The sequence below is a fragment of the Nicotiana sylvestris genome, chromosome 9 (genome assembly GCF_000393655.2).
Source record: "Nicotiana sylvestris chromosome 9, ASM39365v2, whole genome shotgun sequence".
Classification (NCBI taxonomy): domain Eukaryota; kingdom Viridiplantae; phylum Streptophyta; class Magnoliopsida; order Solanales; family Solanaceae; genus Nicotiana; species Nicotiana sylvestris.
In genome coordinates, this window is record NC_091065.1 from 7,020,282 (window position 1) to 7,028,236 (window position 7,955).

Consider the following 7,955-nt stretch of genomic DNA (forward strand, 5'->3'; position numbering starts at 1 on the left):
GATAAAAAAAGTGGAGATCTATAACTCCAGGGTTGATCAGATCCCATGAGCACCCCCGATATTGAAAGGCCTGGATTCCAATAAATTTTTCCAAAAATCTTTCCCTCCGAGTGCAGCTCCGAAACCAATTCCAAAGAAGTTTCGTATGCCCGAAATTTCGAAATACAATGGAACAACTAATCCAAATGAACATGTGAGCTCCTACACGTGTGCCATCAAGGGGGACGACTTAGAAGATGACGAAATTAAATCCGTTCTGCTAAAAAATTTCGGAAAAACCTTATCAAAAGAATCTATGATATGGTATCACAACTTGCCCCTAATTCTATTGATTCGTTTGTTATGCTTGCAGATGACTTTGTAAAGGCACACGCCGGGGCCATCAAGGTCAAGACCAGGAAGTCCGATCTTTTCAAAGTAAAGCACAAGAGATAACGAGATGCTCAGGGAATTTGTGTCGAGGTTTCAAATAGAACGGATGGATCTGCCACCAGTCGTAGATGATTGGGCCGTTCAGACATTCACCCAAAGGACTTAACCCCCAAAGCTCATTGGCTTCGCAGTAGTGGAAACAAAATTTGATAGAATACCCAACGGTAACTTGGGTTGACGTCCAAAACAGGTACCAATCAAAAATCAGAGTCGAAGATGATCAGCTCGGGGCCCCTTCCAGATCTGTGTATCCCGTCATAACAAGTGATAGATCCAAAAGAGTCGTCGATGATGAACCAAGACTGAATAGAGATCGGTATCAACCATATAGCGGAGATCAAAGGGGTAATGGGTCTCGACGTAACCCTGCGATAAGTGAAAAAAGGATTGATCGAGGCCACAATAGTCGGGGACTCATGATTAAATGCGGTTTCAACCGGTCACTCGGGGCCAGGAGGCACCGAGATTATTGGAAAACAACTTCAGTGTCGATGCTACCGACATCGTATCTATCATCGGACGCATCAAAGATACCAAATGGCCTCGGCCATTGCAATCCGATCCTGCCTAAAGGGACCCCAACCTAATGTGTAAGTATCCTGGCACTCATGGCCACAGGATCGAAAACTACCGACAATTAAGAGAAGAAGTAGCTCGGTTATTCAATAACGGACACATCTGAAAATTTTTGAGTGATCGAGCCAATAATTATTTCAGGAATAGGGAGCAGACCAAGCAAAAGGAACCCTATCACGTCATTAACATGATCATTGGTGGAGTCGACATCTCCTAGGGGCCGATGCTAAAGCTCACTAAGGTGTCCATTACAAGGGAAAAATATACTCAAGATTATATACCGAAGGGGACCGTATCTTTCAACGACGAGGACACTGAAAGCATCATGCAACCACATAATGATGCACTGGTAATATATTTGTACTCATAAATAAATCTCAAGTTAAGCGTGTGTTAATTGATCCAGGTAGCTCGCCCAATATCAATAGATCGAAGGTCGTTGAATAGTTGGGTCTACAAGACCAAATAGTGCCTGCAATCCATGTTTTAAACTGATTCAATATGGCATGCGAAACTACTAAAGATGAGATAACCCTGCCGGTGAACACCACCAAGACCATTCAGGAAACAAAGTTCTATGTGATTGAAGGGGATATGAGATATAATTCTCTATTAGGAAGGACATGGATTCACAATATGAGGGCAATACCCTCAACACTATACCAGGCATTAAAGTTCCTTACATTGGGAGGGATCAGGATAGTTAACGTAGAACAGCTGGCCGCAAAAGAAATGTTCGTGGACGATGAGGAGACCCGATGTCCGCACTCTCGACATCAAAGAACCCCGAGTCGATTAGGAAGAAGAAACTAAATAGCAACCACTGATACCGGCCTCGACCGAACTGGAGAAGCAAGATGTAGGTGATGATGATAATTACAGAGTTCTTAGGTCGTTCATAGCCCCTGATGATTCAGATGCCACTAAGTTGACAGTCGAGGAGCTGGAGCAAGTCGTATTGATCGAACACTTGCCCGATCGGAAGGTATACATGGGCACATGGTTGACTCCCGAACTCAGGAAAAAACTCATTAAATTGCTTATAGCTAACATGGATTATTTTGCTTGGTCCTATTTAGATATGACAGGGATCCTACTAGAAGTAACCATTCATAAGCTAAGCTTGGACCCGAATTTCCACCAGGTTAAACAGAAAAGGAGACCACAGTGTGAAGTCAAGCATGCATTCATCAAAGACGAGGTATCCAAACTCCTTAAAATAGGTTCCATTCAGGAAGTTAAGTACCCGGATTGGTTGGATAACGTAGTAGTAGTGCCTAAAAAGGGAAATAAATTAAAAAATGTGTGCAAATTACAAAGACTTGAACAAGGCGTGCCCCAAGGAATCTTTTCCTTTGCCTAACATCGATTGCATGATCGCTGCAATGACCATACATGAGATACTTAATTTTCTCGACGTCTATTCCGGGTACAACCAAATCTAGGTGGACCCGGGCAATCAAGGAAAAACTTCCTTTATCACTCAATTCGACACTTATTGTTATAACGTAATGCCATTCGGACTAAAAAAATGCTGGTGCCACTTATCAGTGCCTACTAAATCGGATGTTCGAAGAACAAATAGGAAAATCAATGGAGGTTTCATGTTAGTTAAGTCCCCGCGAGTAGAGGACCATTTGAAACATTTGCAGAAAACCTTCAACATACTGAAGAAATACAATATGAAGTTGAACCCGGAGAAATGCGCATTTGAGGTCAGGTCTAGAAAGTTCCTTGGATTCATGGTGTCTAACCGGGGAATCAAGCTCAATCCCGATAAAGTCAAAGCATAGAAGATATCATCGTGGTGGATAGTGTCAAGGCCGTTCAGAGGCTAACCGGACATATAGCCACCCTTGGTCGATTCATATCGAGGTCCTCCAATAAGAGCCATCAGTTCTTCTCGTTATTGAAGAAAAAGAATAATTTTTCGGGGACCCCAAAATGCTAGAAGTTTTTGAAAGAACTCAAGTGGTACCTTTCGAGTCCACCCGTGCTCCATACTCCGATGACAAATGAGTAGTTGTACCTGTACTTAGCCGTATCTAAGATAGATGTAAATGGAGTCTTAGTCCGGGAAGAGGAAGGTATGCAATTTCCTATCTATTATGTTATTACACTCTAGGTGAGGCCAAAACAAGGTACCCTCACCTAGAAAAATTGGCGTTAGCTTTGCGAAGTGCCTCCAAAAAGTTGAGCCATACTTCCAATGCCATTCCATATGCGTTGTAACTTCTTAACCACTAAGGAACATAATGCACAAACCCGAGCTCTCGGGAGGATTGGCCAAATAGGCCGTAGAAATTAGCGGGTACGATATCGAGTATTGCCCCCGAACTGCCATCAAATCTCAAATTTTAGCAGATTTCATGGCCGACTTCACGCCGGCCTTAATACCCGAAGTCAAAAAGGAATTGTTGATAACCTCGGGGACTTCCTCGGGAATCTGGACCTTCTTTACGGACGGTGCAGCAAACGCAAAGGGGTCCGAACTCGGCATCGTACTGAAGCCGCATACGGGTAATGTAGTTATCCATTAGAACTGTAAAATTGAATAACAATGAGGCTGAGTATGAGGCCATGATTGCAGGTCTCGAACTGGCTAAAATCCTAGGGACCGAAGTGGTCGAGGCGAAGTTCGACTCCCTCCTTATGGTAAATCAAGTCAATGGAACGTCCGAACTGAAAGAAGAACGAATGTGAAGGTACTTGGACAAATTACAAGTAACTCTACATCGATTCAAGGAATAGACCCTACAACACGTACCCCAGGATCAAAATAGCAAAGCCGATGCTCTGGCTAACTTGGGGCTATCGGCTGACGATGGTGCTTTTAGCTCAATGGTTGTTTAGCTCATGAAATCAATTGTGGAGGAAGGTCATGTTGAAAGAAACTCAACAAGTTTGACTTGGTACTGGAGAAATAAGTACATAGACTACTTGAAGGCTGATAAGTTGCCCTCAGATCCTAAAGAATCAAGGGCTCTACGCATGAAGGCGGCCAGGTTCAGCTTGTCAGAAGACACTTTATATAGAAGAACATTTGACGAACCACTCACCGTATGCTTAGGGCCGGGAGACACCGAATACGTCTTGAGAGAAGTTCACGAGGGCACCTGTGGAAACCATTCAGGGGCAGAATCTTTGGTTCAGAAAATAATCAGGGTCGGCTATTACTAGACCGACATGGAGAAAGATGCAAGGGACTTTGTACGAAGATGCGACAGCTATTAGAGGCATGCACCGATGATCCATTAGCCTGGAGAGCTACTACACTCGGTCTTGTCACCTTGGTCATTCATGAAATGCGGAATGGACATTGTCGGTTCCCTGCCATTGACACCTAGTAAGGCTCAATTTATACTATTTATGACTGACTATTTTTCTAAATGGATCAAAGCTCAGGCGTTCGAGAAAGTCCGAGAAAAAGAAGTTATCGATATTATTTGGGACCATATAATATGTCAGTTCGAAATACCAGCCGAGATCGTATGTGATAACGAGAAGCAGTTCATCGGTGGCAAGGTAAGCAATTTTTTCGAGGACCATAAGATCAAAAAGATCTTGTCAAAACCCTTTCACCCTAGTGGGAAAGGAATGGCGGAATCTACAAACAAGACCATACTCCAAAACATTAAGAAAAGGTTGACCGATGCCAAAGGAAAATGAAAGAAAATTTTGCCTGAAGTCTTATGGGCATACCATATGACCACAAAATCTAGTGAGGCAAAATGAGAAGGGACATGATCGTAAGGAGTTGCTATTCGAGTGAGGAGCCCCTCATATCGGGGTTCAAGTAAAGCACATGTGTTCGGAGGCATCGGGACCACGTCCTCCGGGTCCGGTTCAAATCTCAAGACTTCGGGGAACACCATCAAAATGGCTACACATGACTAACGAAAGGCCGTGATATCCGGGTCCAATCGGGTATCACGGCGTGAATCTTGGACCGTATCTTCAGAAAATTAGTGATTAGCGAAACAAATTTTTTTACCTTTCTTAGAATTGTACTTAGGGTAAAACTCCCTAATGTGTGGCTATAATTCATGATTTTTGCACATTATATGTTTTGCATTTTACATGCTTTAATGTTAAAATACACTTTGTTTGAGCGTAATGGAGGCTATTTATGTGTAGGTGCATCAGAAATGAAAGTAGAGCTAAAGAGATGTTTAATGTCAAAAGGACGCTCGAGAACGGTGAAAAAGAGAAGTCGGGCAAAAGCCAACTCGACCAGGCTTTATCCAGGTGAGGCTAGCTTAAAGCCAAGCCTAACCAAGGTTTATCCAGGTGAGGCCAGCTTAAAGCTAGGCCTAACCAGGCTTTATTCAGGTGAGGCCAACTTAAAGCCAGGCCTAGGCAGTCTTTATCTAGGCGAGGCCAGCTTAAAGACAAGCCTAGGCAGGCTATATCTAGGCGACGCCAGGCATAAGGCCAGGCCCTGCCCGAGTTTTGAAGGTTTTTATTGTTTTCCGATTTGACTAGGAGTTGACCTACACATTTAGGGCTTGTCCGAAACATATAAATAGACCCAAAATGCCACTTATGAGAGATTGGAGAGAGACGGGGAAAGGGAGATCGAGTTTGGACACACTTGAGACCTTCGGAGGCAAGAACACACTAGGAGCAAGACGGAGAATTCTTCTACGAGTTTTTCACTTCTTTCTTCGTGTTTCCATTATTGGTTATGAATTCTAGTATTGTAGTTATGCATACTATTATTAATAGCTAATTTGTTTTCTAGGGTTTTGATAGAACCTTTTGAAGGATGATTTTCCTGTTACGTTAATATAGATTTGTTGTAGTATTTTCTCTATTTGTTCAACTATGTTATTATTGTGGTTGGTTGAAGAGCCATCAATCGACTGCACCTATTTAGTGGGTATTACTCGGGAGAGAGTGTATACTTAGCTTTGTTGAACAACATCACTCCTAATGTATATGAGAGATCAATACGGAGGGTTTAAAAGTGGGATTAGGGATAACGAAACCTTGGGTGCGATCCGAGTGAGCCGTACTTAATGCTAACTAGCGTAATTCGGGAGAAAATGTCTAGTAAATTGTGGTAATTACTCAGGAGAGATTTACGATAGTCAAAGCGCTCATGATCGGTAGAGAATACTTACACAAATTTATAAAAAACGTAGCGGGAAGGATTTCGACAATTGGGGAAATCATAACTCTAGACCTCCTTAATCTTTTCTCCAACCCGTAGTATCTTTAGTTGTTAATTTAATATTTTAATTTGTTAGTTAATTAGTTAAACACAAAAATCTTAATATTTATAATATAGGAATTGTTCGAGCTTGTCTACTTAGCAATATTGAACAGTTGTGGCTAAGCCTTAGTTCTTTGTGGGATTTGACTCCGCACTTGTAAACCGGATTATATTTGCAACGACCGCTTAGTCCTTTTTATAAGGCATAGTTGGGCGTGATCAAATTTTGGCGCCATTGTCGGGGACCAAATTTGGCGCTGTTGCCGGGGAACTAACGGTGTAGCTGTAGGTGTACATATTGCTAGGTTTCAAGTTTGAACTTTTATTTTATTTTTATATTTGATTTTTTAATTTTTTTTGTTTAACTTGTTGATTAGAGAACATGGCATCTTGGAATTATGAGAGTTTTGATATTAGTAATTCTACTTTGGATCCTCTTTATGCATATTGTGAAAGAAACCACCCATTGCAAAATTGTCAAAATATTTCCGAGAGCTAATTATATACACCAACTCAATCTTATGTGTGGAATGTGTGTGATATGTGTGGCGATCAAGATGGTCACTTTCATGGTTGTGATTATTTGTCTTATCCTCCCCCACCCCCTTACTATGATGGTTCTACTTTTTTTGGTGAAGTTAATAGGATCAAAGAATCCTGGGAAGTTGACCTGAAGAAAATCGAAGATACGTTAAAGCTGACCATGAATATGTTAAAGTGTCATGTGGAACAATATGTTGAGAAACCACGGCAGATACAAAAGCAAGAAGTAACTATTCACAACTTGGAGGCACAAACAAATAAATTAATTGAACCTTGTAATGCGCAACAAGTTGACACTGTGGATAGTAGCCAATATGAGCATGAATTGGTTGCAGAAATTGCCATTATACTGGAGGATGTTAAAAAATACGGGGATGAACTAGAGGAGAAGGCCATAGTAGAACACCAACAATCAATCGAACTAGATTTTGAGGATGCCGATATCGTAGAAGAGATACTAGAGTCAACCAAGGATACTGAGGATACATATTTAGTTGACTCTAGTGTCATTAGAGTTGAGGATGTTGACAATCCCAATGTTTATGTAGTTGAGCGCATTGGTCCACACTCCAAGCATTTTTTCACATTGTGTTTCAATGATGATATAGAAATAGAGTCGTCCGAGCCACTTGAGGAGTCAAGGAGTAAGGAACAAGGTGCCTACATTCTGGAATTTTTCTTGCCAGAAATTTGGGAATACACAATTTATCTAAAGGCCAAGAAATGCAGAATACTACATTGTTTTATTGGGCCAGTCAGATTCGTTCCACCACCCTTGAAGCATAGCCGAAAACTTGATGCCAAATTGGGGGTCCAATTCATAAGTTCAAAGTGAAGGCAAAAAGTAATTCGCATCGTGCCCCGACATTAAATCAAGCTCTTGTTGGGAGGCAACCCAGCTTACTATTTTTTTTTAAAATTATTGTGTTATTTTTGTCTAGTAAATTGTGGTAATTACTCAGAAGAGAGTTACGACAGTCAAAGCGCTCATGATCGGTAGAGAATACTTAGGCGAATTTATAAAAAACGTAGCGGGGAGGATTCCGACAATTGGGGAAATCATAACTCTAGACCTCCTTAATCTTTTCTCCAACCCGTAGTATCTTTAGTTGTTAATTTATTAGTTAATTAGTTAAATACAAGAATCTTAATATTTATAACATAGGAATTGTTCGAGCTTGTCTAC